General features: G+C 42.1%; 1 protein-coding gene and 1 pseudogene across 2 annotated transcripts in view; one reads left to right on the top strand and one right to left on the bottom strand.

The window, feature by feature from the left end:
• The window catches only part of SHTN1 (shootin 1), a 162,145-nt gene that overhangs the window by 106,217 nt on the left and 35,640 nt on the right, over positions 1-20,288 (bottom strand). The window lies entirely within an intron of this gene.
• LOC100351031 (protein FAM161A pseudogene) lies at positions 14,280-16,847 on the top strand (annotated as a pseudogene).

The raw sequence follows: 20,288 nt of genomic DNA, 5'->3' as shown, positions 1-20,288 counted from the left end.
CAGGGAGTGCAGTGGAGGATGGCCCAAGTGCTTGGGCCCTGCACCTCATGGGAGACCAGGATAAGTACCTGGCTCCTGCCATCGGATCAGCGCGGTGCGCCGGCCGCAGCGCGCCAGCCGCGGCAGCCATTGGAGGGTGAACCAACGGCAAAGGAAGACCTTTCTCTCTGTCTCTCTCTCTCTCACTGTCCACTCCATCTGTCAAAAAAATAAAAATTAAAAAAAAAATAATGCATCATGAACACAAGGCTCATGCCCCAGGCAGATTGTAGTCAAACTGCTTAAGCTAGAGATAATATTTGGGTCTTAAAGTCCACTAAAGAAAAATGCACATTATATACAGCAAGAGAACAATAAAAATGATGACAGGCTTTTTGTGTTTGAAGTTTAATCAGTAAAGGATTGACAAAAAAAAAAAAAAAAAAAGAATCAGCACTTAATGTCAAATGCACAACACTCAGCAACCAAACAAGAACTGAGGTAAGCAAAGAAGCGGAAAACCATGACCCACAATGAAGAGAAAAATTAGTCAATAGAAATCACAGAAAATGACAGTAGTGGGGTTACTTGAGGTAAATAATACTGGCTCATGCCTTTGCCTTTGTTGGCGGTGTTTATATGGCTTCGAGTGACATCTAATGACTTGTTTTCTAGACCTGAAGGACCCACTTTAGCACACCCTGTAGGGCAGGTGGAGTGGTGACGGACACGAAGCAGAGATGTGGTGGAATTAGCAAGGACTGTGTATGCACTACTGTAATTCTGGTAACTGAGTGAAGACATGTCACAGGGAGATGAACATGATGAGACAGAAATCACAAGAATTCCAGATGAACCACCAACGATAAATACAGCATCAGGAATGGGAACACACACCGGATAGGACTTATGCCAACTAGACAAAGGAGAAGAAAAGGTCAATCGATGACCTCCGTATAGCAAGAGACACAATCCAAAAGGAAACACACAGCGCAAATGAGACTTTTTTCAAAAACTAAGCATCACACCTTGTGAGGCAATCGGTCAGGTTTTTGTTTTTGTTTTTGTTTTTTTGTTTTGTTTTGTTTTGTTTTTGACAGGCAGAGTGGACAGTGAGAGAGACAGAGAGAAAGGTCTTCCTTTTGCCGTTGGTTCACCTTCCAATGGCCGCCACGGCCGGCACACTGCGCTGATCCGATAGCAGGAGCCAAGTGCTTCTCCTGGTCTCTCATGCGGGTGCAGGGCCCAAGCACTTGGGCCATCCTCCACTGCACTCCCTGGCCACAGCAGAGAGCTGGCCTGGAAGGGGGGCAACCGGGACAGAATCTGGCGCCCCGACCAGGACTAGAACCCGGTGTGCCGGCGCCGCTAGGTGAAGGATTAGCCTAGTGAGCCACAGTGCTGGCCAATCGGTCAGTTTCAACACACATAAAGCTAAAAGTCCAGTAAAGGGAAAAACGGTGATGAAACGATGGCTACAAAGCTCTCAAATGTGATAACAGCCGAATTTACAGATGCATGCAGCTCAGGATGGTGTTCTGGGTAGCCTTGAATGGATCCAGTTCTCTCTGCATTTTCTCAGGGTTCTCATGAGTAACTACAGAATGTACTGGAAGTGTAACAACTTGAGAGGGACTTGTCAGAACAGCCTGGGCTCTATCCCTTTTTCCCATGGGACTAAGATGTCCAGCAGGCTTTAGCCCAGCATGTTCCATGGCCCTGAAGTAAATGACCCATGAACTCTGCTTTTTGGGGTCCCTTAGCTGCAGTGCAAATGGGAGATGCACAGTCCAAGAATCTGTCTCTGGCTTTCTTGAGCCTTGGAGGACTAGCTCATCATGGATCCTAGGCTGCTGTTGTCCCTTGCTGCCTATTTGTAAATAATAATCCTGCCCTGAATGATTTTTTTAAAAATATGTATTTATTTACTCATTTATTCGATAGGCAGAGAGACAAGGAGAGAGAAAGAAAGATAGAGATCTTCTATCCACTGGTTCACTCCCCAAATTCCAGCAACAGCAAGGGCTGAGCCAGGCCAAAACCAGGAGTCAGGAACCCCATCTGGGTCTCCCACATGGGTGGCAAGGGCCCAGGTACTTAATCTGTCATCACTGTATCCCAGGCACATTAGCAGTGAGCTGAATCAGAAGTGGAGTAGCCAAGACTCAACTGGCACTCACATAGGGGATGCAGGCATTCTAAGCAGTGGCTTAACCCACTGAGTCATAACACCTGCCCCAGGTCCATGTAACTTTTATGTGGCTGTTCTCACAAGCCTCAGACAAGCAGGTAAGCAGTGCTCAGTGAACCTGCTTCATACGTGACTCATCCCATACAAGGATCTCCAATAAGATTAGCAAATAATTTTTCACCAGAAACCTTGGCAACCAGAAGGTGATACATAACATATGTAAAGTCCCAAAGGTTGAAAACTGTCAATAAAGAATTCTGTATCCAGCAAAATTGTCCTTCTAAGACAGAGAAATTAAGACATTTCTAGATAGATGACAGTTGAAGGAGTTCATTACCACTAAATCTGTCCTGTACAGTAACAGGAGATTACAACTGAAAGAATACCACACCTCAGTTGTTATTTAAGAGGAATTCTTTAGAAAAACATACCGACAACAAAGAAGATTAAAACAAGGATATCAGAGGAAATTTTAGCTGCTGACACGTAGAGTTATGACAAACAAGAAATACAATATAACTTCTAGTGTGATAAGCATCATACTCAAACCTGTTCACCTCAGTGCCTTTTTAGCCAGTATGTTATGCCCAGCTTTGAACAAAAAAATCACATGGCATACTGAAAAAAAATAGCTTGAAGTGATAAAGACCAATGATACTTAGATTTTGGATTTATCAGGCTGGTAACATAAAATAATTACAATATGTTAAGAGAGCTAGTGAAGAAATGGACAACACACTGCTGGGTAATGTAAACAGAAAGATGGGAATTCTTAAGAATCAAAAAGAAATCCTAGAAAAAAAAGTGCTGTGTCAGAAGTGAATGCCTTAGACAGGCTCATCAATAGACTGGCTTGACTGAAGAAAGGAGCTGGAGTGAGGGTCGGCACTGTGGCAGAGTGGGTAAAGCCGCCACCTACAGTACTGGCATCTTATGTAGGCGCCGGTTTGAGACCCAACTGTACCACTTCCGATCCAGCATTCTGCTATGGCCTGGGAAAGCAGTGGAGGATGACCCAAGTCCTTAGGGCCCTGCACCTGCACCTGCATGAGAGACCCAGAGGAAGCTCCTGGCTCCTAGCTTCACAATGGCTCAGCTCCAGCCTTTGCAGCCATTTGGGGGTGAACTAGCAAACTAGCAGAAGGAAGATCTCTCTCTCTCTCTCTCTCAATCTCTCTCTCTCTCAATCTCTCTCTCTCAATCTCTCTCTCTCTTCCTCTTTGTAGCTTTGCCTTTTAAATAAATACATAAATCTTTAAAAAAAAGAAAAAGAAAAGAAAGGATCAGTGACCTTGAAGAAATGTCAACAGAAAATCCCCAAACTAAAAAACAAAGAGAAAGAAGAATCAAAGGAAGCAATGCAATAATCAAGACCAGCAGGACACTTACCAATGGTGTAGTAGTGTAACTGGAATAGGAGAAGGGAAAGAAAGAACTGGAGAAATAATTGAAGTGTAATGCCTGAGCATTTTCCAAAATTCATGACAGACACCAAACTGTAGATCCGGGAAGCTCAGACAACTCCAAGTTGGATAAATACCAAAAAATCTACACCTAGACACATCATATTCAAACTGCAGAAAATCAAAGTTGGGTTAAAAAAAAAAAAAAAAGCCAATAAGCACATGAAAAGGTGTTCAACACCATGACTCATTAGGTAAATGCAAACCACACTGATATCATCTTTCATGCCCACTAAGATAGTCATAGAAATTAGACAATAACAAAAGTTGGGGAGAATTGGGAAACTGGAAGTTTGTGCATATATTAGAAACTATTTGTACATTTTAAAGGAGTGAGCTTCTGGCATGCAAATTATATCTCAATAATCTGTCATTGACTGAGAAACTATTAAGCATCTACCATGTAGCAGTCATTATGAAACTTAGATGATGAGAGATGAATATTTGTAGAATGTGGTCCTCACTCTCAAACGGACCAGTCCATTCATGAAAACAAGCATATCAAAAGATAGCTGCAGTAAGTATGATGGGGCCATGAGGGTGTTACTATTCAGATAGAGCAATAATGAATATGATGGGGCTGTGGGGGTATTACTATTCACAGACAAGATCAAGAGCCAGCGAGATAAGGAGGCAATGAATCAGTCTGTCTACAAGAATTAGGGTGCGCTTCTTTGAGGAGTGGTATTTTAAGCCTGGGCATGAAGGCTAAGAAACAGTTTGCAGGAGGTAATGCAGACACTGAAAAGGCAAATTGCAAGTACATGAAAGGCAAAAAGCTCCTCTCCAGGGTACAGTTAACTAACTCTTTGAAACCAAAACGCGTTCCCTTCCCTGAATTAGATGTCCTCAGAATCACTGTGAACATTGTTATCAGGTTTCTGGGAGTAGAGATGTATTTTGCAATGGGAAATGGGGTATCCTCCAGTGAAAGAGAGGGGAGCCACACCATCCCCACAGGCAGAGCACATCCTAGCAGTAAACACCATAAATAAGAGCAGGCAGTAACTCCCAGCGTATATAATTAACATCATGAATAAGATTAAGTGGGTCTGTGTGCTGAGGTAATGTAAATATCCCCATCAACTCAATCAGACACAAATAATGACTCCAGCAAAAACTTATCTGGCCAAATAAAAGCTCTTATTGTTTTCCTATTCCAACAACTAACTAATCAACACTCATTCATAAAGAGGACATAACTATGATTAAATATAAATTCCAGATAGGAAAGATTCATTTTACAACTTTCCCAGCTGATTAGACACACAGACACAATCTTGTTACCTATTCCCTTCTTTGAAGCACATTTCATCAATCTGGAAAATGAAGGCAGACCACTGATTGGAGGGCAAACCTGAAAGGGATTAAACACTTAGCATGGCATTCTAAAATACTGTAATTACAGTGCAATTAACCATACTGCATATTAAACATGCAACTCTGAAATGTGTTCAGACTCCTCAATTATAACTAGTTATTCTTCAAAGAATTTTGCCGCCCACATTGAATTTCTTTAGTGCTTCTTTGTTATAATTTAGGTGTGACAGTCACTAATATATCTTAAAGGACAGTTAAGAAATTGTGGACATTCTTTACTGTAAACCTAACACAGGCATACCAGGCAATACCCCAACCATTAATAACTAATCATCATGTTTGATAGGCAGATCTATTATGAACTGGGCTTTGCCCACTTTAAAACATGTTAATGGTCAGCTATGAAGAGGCAATGAGATTGAGGCAAGTGTAGAGGGCCCAGGTGGAAGTCTAGAAACTTGTATGTGTTCTTGATTTTCCCAAGTAGGTCAGTTTTTTTTGGTCTGCATCTCAATTTCTTCATCTGTCAATTGGGGTTATATCTGTCTAAGACACTGGTGAGGATCAAAAAGCTAACTGATAGGAAAACTAGAAAATTTGGTAATTCTATCCAAATCAAAGGTGTGACCCTATTATGGATTCAGATTGTATCCTGAAAGGTTGATCAATGGAAAGGGACAGAGACGTTTGCAGTCATGGTTCAGGCCAGGAACCATTATATAAAATATTTAACCATAGGCCGGCGCCGCAGCTCACTAGGCTAATACTCTGCCTGCGGTTCTAGTCCCAGTCGGGGCGCCGGATTCTGTCCCAGTTGCTCCTCTTCCAGACCAGCTCTCTGCTGTGGCCCGGGAGTGCAGTGGAGGATGGCCCAGGTGCTTGGGCCCTGCACCCACATGGGAGACCAGGAGGAAGCACCTGGCTCCTGGCTTCGGATCGTCACAGTGTGCCAGCTGTGGCGGCCATTTGGGGGGTGAACCAACGGAAGGAAGACCTTTCCCTCTCTCTCACTCACTGTCTAACTCTGCCTGTCAAAAAAAAATAAAATAAAATAAAATAAAATATTTAACCATACCTCTAACCAGCAATAACAAAGTCAGTTTTAGCAACTGGTATAACCTGCAGAGTACAGATCAGTTGAAGATCACCCTAGGTTTCAGAGAGTTTTGAAAACAGGATAGAAAATGGTGGCATTCGTTGGAGGAAAAACACGTCATGACATTCTGATGAACCTTGTGTTAATAGCAGCAGAGTTTCTATAATAAGGGAGCTAGGGGTCATCCTTGAAATTTTTTGTTTAATTGTTTGTCTTCTCTGCGAGACCCAGCTGTAAGAAGCATGTCTGTCTTAATCATCTCTATATTCCTAACCAACACAATGCCTAATATAGGGACTCAGTAAATGTTTGTTATGTGTAAATGAATTAATAAACAAAAAAATGAACAGATTTCAGCTGTATTCTCTAGAAGTCAGACTAATCTAGAATTCTACGTTCTAGGAAGCATGTTTTAAGAGAAGTTTGGATAAAGGAGAGCGGCCATGGCTGAGAAAGCAAGAGGTCATTACCTAGATACAGAAGATCCATGATGCAGTAGGTATCTTAAGACGTTTTATATATGAAAATACAACATACCAAAATATGTGGGACATAGCTAAGGCAGTAGTGAGAGGGAAGTATATACTTCTACATGTTTACATTAGAAAATAGAAAAGATTTCAAAAAAGAATCTAAATAACCATCTCAAGAAACCAGAAAAAGGGGAGCAAATCAAATTCAAAGGAAGCAGGAGGAAGGAAAGAATTAAGATAGAAGCAGAGATAAATGAAATTTAAAATAATAGGGAATATCAATACAACAAAATCTGAAACACTGAAAATAGTCAGTAAAATTGACTAGCAAATTGAGAAAGATAAAAAGAAAATACATAAATAATCCATATCATAATGATATAGAGAATATCCAGATACCATTAAAATATAATAACTGATTAAACAGTAATAGGTCAAAGAATAAATCACAATGATAATTGTAAACAGTTTGGGATGAATAAAAATAAAATAATAATAAAATATACAGGATGCAAGGAAAGCAGTGCTCAGAGGGAAATTTATAGTTGATGATGCCTATATTAAAACTAAAAGATCTCAAGTCAATAACCTATTGGACACCTTAATAAACCAGATAAAGAGAAGCAAACTAAACACAAAGCTAAGCACAAGAAAGGGAATAATAAAGATTAGAGTGCATATAAATGAAAGGTACAATACAAAAACAATATAGAGAATTAGTCAAATCTGAAGTTAGTTATTTTAAAAAATCAAGAAAATTGTGCAACTTGAGCTAGAATGACTGAAGTTTAAAAAAAAGGCTCAATTATTAAAATAAAAACTTAGAGACATTACTCCTGAGTTTCCAGATGTGAAAAGGACCATAAAAGAATGCAATGAACTACTGTATGACAAAAAATTGGATAGCCAAGCTGAAATGGAAAAATTCCTAGAATACACTATCAAAACTGACTCAAGAAGAAAGAGAAAACCTAAATAGACCTACAACAAGTAAAGAAATTGAATCAATAATCACAAATGAACTAACAAATATAAGTCAAGAATTAAATGACTTCACTGGTGAATTCTACCAAAAATTTAAAGATATTACACTAATCTTTCTCAGACTCTTCAAAAAAAAATATACAAGGTGGGAACACATCTTGACTCTGTCTAGGCAGCCAAAATTGCTTTGATACCAAACTAGATAAAGATAACACAAGAATCTATAGACTAACTTCACTTGTGAATATAGGAGCAAACATCCTCAACAGAATACCAGCATATCAAATCCAGAGACGTATTAAAAGCATTACATACCATGATGAAGTAGGATTGATCCCAGGAATGCAAGGGTGGTCCAACAAGTGAAAACCAATCAATGTAACACTTCACATTAATAGAAAAAGGAGAGAAATCTACATGATACAAAAAAAGCCTTTGACAAAATCTAACACCCTCTCATAATAAAAACTTTCCATACACTAGTGATAAGAACTTCTTCAACAGGTAAAAGTCTATCTATAAAAAAACCTACAACTGGCATCATACTCAATCATGAGTGACTAAACTTTTCCTTTATAATCAGAATAAAGATAAGGATGATGGATTTCACCACTTCCACTCAACATTGCACTGGAAATCCTACTCAGAGAAATTGGTCAAGAAAAATAAATCAAAATCATTCCATTTGGAAAGGAAGAAGTAAAACTATCCATATTCTCAGATAACAGGAGCTTATATATAGGAAACCCTCAGGAATCCATGAGTAAACCTACTAGAGTTAATAAACAAATTTACCAAAGTTTCATGATACAAATCAACATGTAAAAGTCCACTGTAGGGGCTGGCATCATGGAGTAGTAGGTTAAGCTTCTGTTTTTAACACCAGCATCCCATATGGGTGCCAGTTCGAGTCATGGCTGCTCCACCTCCAATCTAGGTCGCTGCTAATGTGCCTAAGAAGGCAGCGGAAGATGGTCCAAGTGCTTGGACCTCTGCACCCACACACGAGACCCAGAAGAAGCTCGTGGCTCCTGGTTTCAGCCTGGCTCAGCCCCAGCTGTTGCTGCTATTCAGGGAACGAACCAGTGGATGGAAGATCTCTCTCTCTCTCTCTGACTCTTCCTCTCTCTATGTAACTTTGACTTTTAAACAAATAAATAAATCTTTTTTTTAAATCCATTGTATCACTATACACTGGCAAGGCACAGTCTAAGAGGAAATTTCTTAAAAATTTTTATAGTAGAAAATGATAAAATACATCAGAATAAATTTAAACAATGAGTTGCAAGACTCATACACTGAAAGTGACAAAATGGTACTAAAAGAAATTTAAAAGTCCCAAATAAATGGGAAGGTAACTCATGTTCATGTATTAGAAAATTGTTGGCGCTGTGACGCAGCGGGTTAACGCTAAAAGATCCAAAGCCAGGAGCTTCCTCCAGGTCTCCCATGCAGGTGCAGGGACCCAAGGAATTGGGCCATTTTCTACTGCTTTCCCAGACCATAGCAGAGAGCAGGATCAGAAGTGGAACGGCTGGGTCTCAAACCGGAGCCCATATGGGATGTCGGCGCTTCAGGCCACACAGTGCAGCCCCTGTCAACTGGTTTTTGATAAGGGTTCTAAGACTATTCAATTGGGAGAAAAAACCTCATGGCAAAGGGTGCTGAGACAATTGGATATCCATATGCAAAGAAGGAAGTTAGACCTTATCTCATTCCTCATATCAAAATTAACCTGAACTGAATCAAACAACTAAATGTAACAGCTAAAACTGTAGAAAGAACAGTGATGAGCTTTGTAACCTGGGCTTGGAAACAATTTCTTAGACATGGCACCAAAAGTATAAGCAAAAAATGGAAAAATAGATACATTGGATCTCATCAAAACAAAAATATTTTGTGCTTCAAAGGATAATACCAAGAGAGTAAAAAGAATAGAGTAAAATATTTACGAATCATATATCTGGTAAAAATTAGTAACTAAGATGTATTATATTCTTATAATTAAATAACAAAAAGACAACTCAATTAAAAAGTAGGGGAATGATTTAAATAGACATTTCTCTGAAGAAGATATACAAATGGCCAAAAAGTACATGAAAAGATGCTCAACGTCATTAGCCATTGGGGAAATTCAAATCAAAACCACAATCAGATACCACTTCATGCCCACTAGGATGGTAATTATTAAAACAAATTAGAAAGTATTGGCAATGATGTGAAGAAATTAGAACCCTCTCGCATTGCTGGTGAGAATCCAAACTGGTACAGTTAACAGTTACTGTGGAAAAATTTGGTAGCTCCTCAAAAAGTTAAACAGAATTATCATGTGACCCAGGAATTTCATTTCTGTAGAAGTGAAAGAGAATGAAAACAGGTATTTGAACAAAATAGCAGCCTTGATCACAACAGTCATAAGGCAGAAACAACCCAAATGCCCAGTAATCGATGAGTGGCTAAATAAACTATGGTGCATGCACACAATGGAATATTATTCATCTATAAGAAAGAATGGAGTGTGACACACACCAAACATGAATGAGCCTTGAAAACATTATGCTGAGTGAAAGGAGCTGGAAACAAAGGGTGACATTTCGTATGATCCCATTGATATGAGTATCTAGGGTTTGAAAATTCACGCAGGGTTGTGAGGAAGTTGAAATGGTGGGTGCCTGCCTAATGGGTGTGGGTTTTCCTTTTGGGGTGATGAAAATGTTTTTGACCTAGAAAGTGGTGATGCATCTGTGAATCTACCAAATGCTACCAAACTGCATACTTAAAATCACAAATAATAGGTGTTTTTTCATAATTTTAAAAAGACCAAAAATAGTAAAAAAAAAAATGTGAGCTCTATGTTCAAAAATTCACAAACTTAGAGAAAATGAACCAATTCCTCAAATATCAGAAGCTACCACAACACAACTAATATGAAATGGACAAACTGAATAAACATCAAAAAACTGAATTTGTAGCTGCAAAATCTTCTGCAAAACTAAATCTCCAAGCCCAGATAATTTAATTGGAGAATTCTACAAAGCATCTAAAAATTAACAAAAAATTTATACAGTATCTTCTAGAAAGTATAAGAGGAGGGAATAGTTATTAACTAATTTTATGAGGCTAGTATTACCAAAACCAGACAAATACAAGAAAAAAAAGAAAAATTATAGACTAATATATATCATTAATATAGATATAACAATTCTCAATGAAATTTTAGCAAACTGAATGAAGCAATATACAAAAAAATTACATACAACATCACAAAAACTTGTACATCAGAAGACACCATCAACAAAATAAAAAGGCATCCACAGGATAGGAGAAAATATTTGCCAATTATATATCTGAAAGCAATTGCTACTCAGATTTATATAGATAACTACTAATCTCTACAACAAAAAGGACCCCAAACAACCTTCTTTAAAAACGGGCAAAGGACATCAGTAGACATTTCTCCCAAGATATTCAAGTAACAATAAACGCGTGAAAAAAATGCTCAACATCACTAATCATTAGGAAAATACAAACCCAAACCATAATGAGATACCTCACACCCATTAGAGTGGCTACCATCAGAACAGACAGGATGTAACAAGGGTTGGCAATGATACGGAGAAAATGGAGTCTTTGAAGACTGTGGGTGAAAATGTGAATGGTACGGCCGCTGGGGAAAACAGTATGGTGGTTCCACCTGTTGGCTATTGTCAATACTGCTGCTGTGAACAGGAACGTGCAAATAGCTCTTCAGGATCCTGCTTTCAGGTGAGGACTCAAATAGTTGGGTCCCTGCCGCTCCCATGGGAGACCCAGACTGAGTTGGCAGTCCCTGGCTTCAGCTTGGCTCAGCCCCACTGCTGAAGGCATTCAGAGACTGAACCAGCAGAGGGAAGATGTGTCTCTGTCTCTCTGCCTTTCAAGTAAACAAAATTAGATAAATACATTTTAAAATACCTTGTTTTCAATTCCTTTGAGTACATATCCAGAAATAAAATGACTGGCTCACATGGTAATTCTATGTTTAATTCTTTTCTGCAGAAGAGATATGGCTTTAAAAGCGTGACACAAGAGATCCTTGTAGTGATTTGGGCTGTTCTATACCTTGTCTTCATCACTGTCAATATCCTGGTTGTGACACTGTACTCCAGTTACAGAAGATTATACCACCGAGGCGTCTCTCTGCATTATATTTTACAACTATAAAAATAAAAGTTCTAATTTTTCTTATTTATTGCTATTGTTATTGAAGTGAAATATTTTAAAAATTTTCCTATTTTAATCTTTAACAGAGTAAATGTTGATAGACATAACACCCTTAAAGAGAGTTCTTTGGGGGCCAGTGCTGCATCCTTTATGGGTGCCGGTTCGAGTCCCAGCTGTTCCACTTCTAAGCCAGCTCTCTGCTATGGCATGGGAAAGCAGTAGAGGATGGCCCAAGTCCTTGGGCCCCGGAACTTGTGTGGGAGACCTGGAAGAAAGTCCTGGCTCCTGGCTTTGGATCTGCCCAGTTCTGGCCATTGCAGCCATTTGGGGCGTGAACCAGCAAATGCAAGACTTTCTCTCTCTCTCTCTCTCTCTCTCTCTCTCTGCCTGTGCATAATTCTGCCTTTCAAATAAATAATCTTTTTTTAAAAAAAAAAAAAAAAGAGAAAGTTCTTTGAAGGTCCTCCATAATTTTTAAGAATGATGTCCTGACAGTTTGAGAATCGTTCCTCCACCCTATGGCTAATAGGTGTAGAATTATTTTTCCACTCAGGCAAGGCAGAAGTTGTTGCATTTAACTAGGAACTTGGGTGATTTCAAAGAATTAATAAACAGAAATGGTTAAAATCTACTGCAGTGTCCTTCCACCTCTGTTTTTCTATATAGCAGCTGCCTACAGTAAGCCAAGCAAGGAAACACTCCAGAAGTACGGACGACGCACCAGAACTCCATCTGGGTGGGCAATGTGGACACAAAAGGAAGCCAATTGCAACCACATGACTATTTGCATGACAATTATGTTTCCTTGAAGCTTGTTTCAGAGTCTAGCAGGTCCTTCAGGAAGTATTGACACACAAAGCTTGCAGTGTGTAAACTGTTGAAGGTATGAGAAGTGAGAAAAAGAACCTCAGGAATGATAGAAACTCCGACAAAAACCCAGTGTGGGACAGAGGCATTTGACCTAGCAGTTATGACACTCACCTCCCATATTGGAGTGCCGGGGTTCAATTCCCAGCTCTGGGACTCCAGCATTCCTGCTCATGGACACCGTGGGAAGCAGTAGTGACTGGGTTCCTGCCACCCATGTGAGAAACCTGGATTGAATTCCTGGCTCCCAGCTTTGGCCTTGGCCCAGTCCAAACCATTGCTGACATTTGGTGACTGAACTAGTGAGTGGGAGTGAGCCTACTCTCTCTCAGATACGTATCTCATATCTTTCCCTGCCTCTCTGCTACTCACATAAATTAATAATTCATTTTTAAAAATCTAAGGCAGTACTATGCTTGAAAGAGAATATCTCTATTAAAGACCTTGGTTTCCAATTTAATTTTTTTAAAAACTGACAAACTAATGCTGTACTAGCATAGGAATGGAATTTGGGAGAAAGCACAACACGCTTTGAAACAAAATGGTCAAGGTGTGCTGACATTGTTCATATTTTGTTAAAACACCATTATTATGCATATTCAAGATGCATCCACTGCAACTTCAGTGTTATGTCTAGATAACTATTACCTTTTCAATCAGTTGTCTACAGAGAGGCTAAGTCACTCCACATAAGCTTCTGAAAAACCTGACAATCAGCACCAACCAACTGGCCTACTTCTACAACACACATCCCATGCTATATTTCAAAATAGTACTCACTGACTAATGTGTGCAGTGTCCAGGACTTGAACTATGGCTATAGTGTAAGGTGTTTCATGGATTTGCTTTGGGTTTTGTTTTTTGTTTTTTTTTTTTTTTTTTTTTTTTGACAGGCAGAGTGGACAGTGAGAGAGAGAGACAAAGAGAAAGGTCTTCCTTTGCCGTTGGTTCACCCTCCAATGGCCGCCGCGGTCGGCGCGCTGCGGCCGGCGCACCGCGCTGATCCGATGGCAGGAGCCAGGAGCCAGGTGCTTTTCCTGGTCTCCCATGGGGTGCAGGGCCCAAGCACCTGGGCCATCCTCCACTGCACTCCCTGGCCACAGCAGAGGGCTGGCCTGGAAGAGGGGCAACCGGGACAGAATCCGGCGCCCCGACCGGGACTAGAACCCGGTGTGCCGGCGCCGCTAGGCGGAGGATTAGCCTAGTGAGCCGCGGCGCCGGCGTTGCTTTGGGTTTAAATCATCTCCAAACACTGTTAAGCGTTTGCACTGCTATTAACTTCAAGCAAGCGTCAGATAGTTCCTAATAAGGAATTCTGGCTTTTCTTCCAGGAGAATTATTTTGCTTTTTGGTCACTGCAGCCTCATCAAATTATCTGTGTTAACATTTCACACCGGCCCACCTCCTAAGCAAACTTTGCATCCTTAATGAAAGAATCTGACAAGAAGGAAACACTAAGAGTAGAGTGAAGTGGGAAACAAATCTTGGGTCTTTTTTGGAAGGCAACACTGCAATTTCTTGGTGAAAATGATAACATTCACCCTACAGTAAAAAAAAACTTTTTTCTCTATAAATTGTAAGTATCTTTATACAGGAGAGTCCAAGACAAAACATCCTAACTACTGTGTCTCAACTAACGCAGAAATCGCACCAGGAATCTTCTTACAGGTGAGGAATTGGATGTCCTGAGCAGGCACGGCGGTTAGGACGCCGCTGGGAAGCCCCGAGCCGCTGGGTCTCCAGGGGCGGCGCCCACTTACCCGCTGCCCGGCCAGCACCGGCGCTCGGGCCTCGGAGGCGGGTGATGGCAGCCACCGGTCTCCAACCCCCGCTGAACCCTAACACGGGAGCGCGGGTCGCCCGGTACCGAGACACAGACCCGCTGGAGGCCCTGGCGGTGGCCTTGGGGGACCACGGGGAGGAGGACGTGGTGCGACCTGCGTGGGCGTCGGCTGATTGGCACAGCGACTTTCCTGGGGTGGGGGATCCTATCAGCTTCGAGGACTTTGTGACCTTTTCTTCCATTTATCACTCGAATGAAGAGTATTTCAGGAAACTAGAAGAGCTGAAGGCTGCCCACATGGAAACTATGGCCAAATTAGAGACGACGTACCACAGCCAATTACCTCGAGCGGAGGTTTGGCCAGTGATCATCAGGCAGGATGCTCCCAGTGAATCCTCCAGACCTGTATGGGAAAGGAACTCCTATCACCCTGTAACGACGTGGTTTTCGGATCCCGACTTAGGCTGGTGTTCCTCTTTCTGCACTTCTTCCTCTGAGGAGGAATGGCCCAACCTAGCAAAAGAGCACCCTGGGAAAACCAGAAAGATGACCTATGCTAAGGAGCTCATCCACAACATGTGGGCAAACTTCCGTGTTAGAGATTATATTCCAGGTGAAGACGCCGACTGTCTAGCAGTGGAAAGACCCAAGAGGACACGCCAAGAATGGGTGCCCAGGCTTACAGTACCAGAGCCTTTTCAAATGACCATACGAGAACAGAAGAAAAAAGAGGCCCTGAAATCTCAGTGGGATCCCAAAATGGCACATAAACTGCTCAAAAAGCAAGAAGAGGATGCTGAGTGTAGGAAGAAGTTCCGAGCCACCCCGGTTCCCGCAGGTGTCTTGCTCCCCATTTACCATGAGATGGTCAAGCAAAATGAAGAAAGGAGGAGGACCATGAAGGAGAAAAACATAGAAGCTCTTTTGGCTTCTCTAAAGCCTTTTACGTTTATTGCAAGAGAGGAACAGAAGCAGGCAGTCCGGGAAAAGCAACTCAGAGACTTTTTGAAATCTAAAAAGAAAACAAACAGATGTAAAGCCAGGCCCGCACCTCCATCTATTTATGGTTCAGCTACCAGGGACCAATGCAAAGATCTGTGTCGGGACAGCAGAGCACAGCCAAGAGCCCAGGAGCTTTTACAGACTTCGGTCCCTCCGCCTCGGAAGGCAGCTTACAGACGCCTGAGGAATCCCAGGTGTCCTGAGCAGGCTGTCAAGTGCAGGTGCAAGGCAAGCGGCCAGATTCCTGAGTTTGAAGGCCTCCCTGAGAGACATCAGAAACACCCCTCAGAACACAAGTGTCCAAGACTCAAACCATTCACTCTTCTTGCATCCGCCAGGGCTACCAAGAGAGGGATGGTTTCGGCAGACATCAAAGCAGATGAAGAAAATGTCAGAGAAACACATTGGCCATGTGTGCCCTCGGGACGTCACTCAACAGTACCAAGTGCCAGCGCAAAGCCCATGCCTTGTAGCTGCAACCTTCCCACGCCCACAGTGTCTGCCAGAGCACGAGAAGGTGCCCTCAGGAGATCACATGAGGAAAAGAAAATGTTGGAAGACGAGAGAAACCGGGTCCTAGCCAAGCAGAAGCAAAGAATGAAAGAATTGCAGAAACTGCTGACAAGCCAGGCTGAGGATGGTGACTCACATCAAGGTGTAGCTCAAATGCCTAACTCCAGGCTTACATATCTCAGAAAGAGTGCAAAGGAAGGAGTGAGACAATATTGACGAGAACTAGAAGAAAGAGAACTTTAAAAGGAAGCCATTACTGTTTGAAAGAGTTGCTTGGAAAAATGCAGTAACGGCAATAGAAAAGCTTTATTTTAACACCCTAAAAGCACTAGGAATATTGAACTCACTTCAAAGAAAGGCCCAAGTGGAAAAGTACTCAAGCACTTCAACAATCAAGACTTGCAAACTTTCACTGAAGAGAAGGAAAGCCTCCACGAAGAAGCAAAAACAGAAGAAAGAAGAGGAAGACATTTATTTTGTTGGTACCCACAGTCAAGATTCGGGCAAGGAAGAAGAGGAAGCAGGTGAAGCAAGTGAAGGAGCGACACCTGTTGAGGAAGAAAACGGGGTCAGCAAGATCTCCTCTCCACGCCCTCGCTGCCGTTGGCAACATCATGGCCATCCGCAGCTGCATTTGTGATGTTGAGAACGTCTGTGGGGACAGCGCTGAGATGTGCAGAGCTATTGAACAAAGACATCAGAACCCCCTAAAAGGCACAGTGCAGCTGATTGGTCATTTGGTCAGTTAGAGTAAGGCTTTGCCTACCCAGTTTTGAAAATTGCTACATTTGGTCCTTTAGCCACTCTGATCTTGTTTGTATTCTTTAGAAATGAGACTCACAGCCATCACCAACTGATTACTATCAAAATACATATCACTTCATTTTTACCAATGGGAAAATGGCTTAGTATTGAGAGCAGAGAGAGGTGTTGGCCTTTAGTGATTTGCTTTTTAAAAATTCTCTGGAAAGCATGAATCGATGTTTTTAATTATAAAAAAAAAATGCCACTTGGGAGTCCCACACCCTATATGGGATTACCTGGGTTCAAGTTCTAGCTTCCAATTCCAGCTTCCTGCTCATGCAGACCCTAGGAAGCAGTGGGTAATGTTCAGGTACTTGGGTTCCTGCCGCCCACAGGGGAGACCCAAACTGTAGTTCTGGACTCCTGGTTTCAGTCTGGCCCAGCTCAGACTGTTGTGGACATTTTAGGAGTGAACCAGTAGATAGGAGATCTTCTTTCAAATATAGGAAATAGATAGATAGATAGATAGACAGACAGACAGAAAGATAGATAAATAGGAAGTTTAAGAAGAAATTGGACTTCTAAGACTATTTGGAGGTTCCTTTTATAGACCCTCTCAGAATTCTAGGCTGGATACTGCATTATACTGGTAGGAGCACAAGCTTTGGCTCAGAAAGCCCTCACTCAAACATCAGTCTGACATTTAGTGGGTTACTTCCCTCAGCCTCAGTTTTACTCTAAACAATGATAATAATAGTGCCCAGCTTATGGGTTTGTTGTGAGGATTAAATGAGACATTACAATGTGCCATGACATAACATGGTATTTATTGTATCAGGTAGTTCTGTACAATTCATAGGCACCTGTTGGAAGCAGAATGGAAGATCAGCAGGTTTTAACTTGAGCTGCTGAGAATTCACTAGATAATTCTACCCATAAATGAAGATAATCTTGTGGGCCCAGAAAGGAAGTTGTCACCAGCATGATTTTAATCCCTTAGCAGTTCAGAGTCTTCTCTCTCTTCTCCTTTACACCTTTACTGACTTATCCTCTATTATTATCTCTCAGTCCCGCATCCACCCTTTTCTTTTTTTTTATTTATTATTATTATTTTTTTTTTGACAGGCAGAGTGGACAGTGAGAGAGAGAGACAGACAGAGAGAAAGGTCTTCCTTTTGCCATTGGTTCACCCTCCAATGGCCACTGCGGCTGGCGCACTACGGCCAGCGCATTGCGCTGATCCGAAGCCAGGAGCCAGGTACTTATCCTGGTCTCCCATGCGGGTGCAGGGCCCAAGCACTTGGGCCATCCTCCACTGCACTCCCTGGCCACAGCAGAGAGCTGGCCTGGAAGAGGGGCAACTGGGACAGAATATAGCACCCCAACTGGGACTAGAACCCGGTGTGCCAGCGCCACTAGGCGGAGGATTAGCCTAGTGAGCCGCGGCGCCGGCACCACCCTTTTCTATCGTGCTCCCTCATTGTGACTGGGAGTTTGTCCACTACATTTCCCATTAGCCTCTGCTAATGTTTTCCCAGGACAGCAGAAGGCAGAAGGGGGGAAAATTCTACCCCCAGGACTCCCTGTCAGACAGCCACCTTAGAAGGGTGATTCCCTGTTTCCACCCAGGGTCCCAACTCCGTGTTCCACCCACCTCCCACCAGGGTCCTTTGGAGCACTTCTAGGTTCTAATAAAACCACCAGTCCAGTGGAGTGGAAACTGCTGCTTCTCACAGTGCTAACAATGGCTTTTCCCAGTGGGCGTGCATTGCTCTGTCAGCCCTCCAGTGCAAGTGAAGCAAATTCCTTATGTCAGTTGAAATATGTAGAGAAGTTCCTGCCACCTTTACTTGCCTTTAACTGATATAACTTCCTGTTACTCTTGGGGAAAAGGGATAAACTTTTAGTGTGACCTCAAGACCCCACGTGATCTTGTCCCTGTCCTCCTCCCAAGCTCATCTGGGGATCTGCCCTTGAGTCTCCTTGACCTTTCTCCTTCTTCAAATGCTCCATTGTCTACCTCACCTCATGCTCTTCCCACGTGTGGCTCCTTCCATCTGAAACAGTCTTCCTAACACCATCCCCTTGGGGATTTTTATTCTTTCTACAGGTCTCTGCTTGAATGTCACTTTCTCAAAGAGACATTGCTTGAGCTCTGCAAATCCTATTTTTTTTCTAAACAAGGATTCAACTAAAAACCACAATATACATCTCACCATATTCCACAAAAGAAAAAAATAAACACCAAAGTGGGCACCAGAAGGTGGAAAGTCATACAACTTTGTTCAATTAACCAGGTAAAACAAATAATTCAATTCAAGCCTGGTCTCAAAAGTAGATGCTCCAATCATGACTGAGTTCTGTGACAAGAGAATCCAGAGTTGCCCCCAAAGGGCCCTGGTGGCAGATGGTGGACCATTTAGTAGAGGCCCTGGTATTGAAGTAGGGAGCAACAATGGACAGGTCCACTTCGTTTCTAAAGTTGCCTTCTGCATGTAGACCATCCTTGGCTTATGTTTGCAAGGATTTGAAGGAACTTGGGAAGGTAATTTAATCCGACTCTCATGCCCACACACAGAGGCATCAGCTCTATCTTGCCTCTGAGGACCACGCTTCTGCCTTCTCAACAGAAATGCAATTGCACACTACCTCCTTTCCAGCCAGCCCTTTGCCCCAGCACCACTATGATTGCCCAAGGCCCCACACAACTGTGGTATTGCAAAGAAAACCACCTACATTGAGCCTGCTGACTGCCCTTGGGGCTAACTCAGACATAACGAGCCTTGTAAACAGATTTTCTGAAACTGAAGCATGCAAACTGTTACCTTCACTTTTTTTAAAAAGGCTTCCTATAGAAGATTCCCAGATTACTTTTCATACTCATTCACACTCCCAGAGCTTGCTTCTCTCTTGGTCCTGCTAATAGCAGCACATGCTTATCAGCTCATTTAGGCCACATGGTCTAACAGGACCATCCATCAAACAACTGTCTGTTTTCCCTTAGGAAGAAGAAAATGGGAAATAAAGAAGACAAGGCTACACACACGACTTCATGTCTACCTAAACACAGCACACAGGCATGTTGGTTGGCTTTTGAACAATATTACTCCTGGGAAAAAAGGCTTGCAACTGTCCCTTACCAGTCCAAATCCATATCACCTCAACTTCTATGACATTCCCTTATTCATCTTTTCATTGATTCAACATGTGTTTGTAGAGTGCCTATGGTACAGCAATGGATAGGATAGATAAGGTCCCTTGTCTCCTTGAGGAGAGAGAGAGAAAAATAAATGAACAAACCAAGAAACAATGCTATACAGAGAGTTTAAATTGGGATCAAGGATAGTAGCTATGGGGCTGCACAAGATGGTGTACTCGGGAAGCACCCTTCTGGTAAGATGATACTAACCCTTACGATCAAGTGACAAGGAGCCAATTAGGTATTCGATGGAGAATGAATAGGTTTGTTTAAAGATTTTATTCATTTGAAAGGCAGAGTTACAGAGAGAAAGAGAGATACAGAGAAAGACAGAGAGACAGAGACACAGGTCTTTCATCTGCTGGTTCACTCCCCAAATGGCCACAAAGGTTAGAGCTGGGCTAGGCCGAAGCCAGGACCCAGGAGCTTCTTCAGGGTCTCCCAAGTTTGTGCAGGGGCCCAAGCACTTGG

The sequence above is a fragment of the Oryctolagus cuniculus genome, chromosome 15 (genome assembly GCF_964237555.1).
Source record: "Oryctolagus cuniculus chromosome 15, mOryCun1.1, whole genome shotgun sequence".
Classification (NCBI taxonomy): domain Eukaryota; kingdom Metazoa; phylum Chordata; class Mammalia; order Lagomorpha; family Leporidae; genus Oryctolagus; species Oryctolagus cuniculus.
Note: the sequence above shows the minus strand (reverse complement) of the source record. Positions and strands in the feature narration are given on the sequence as shown.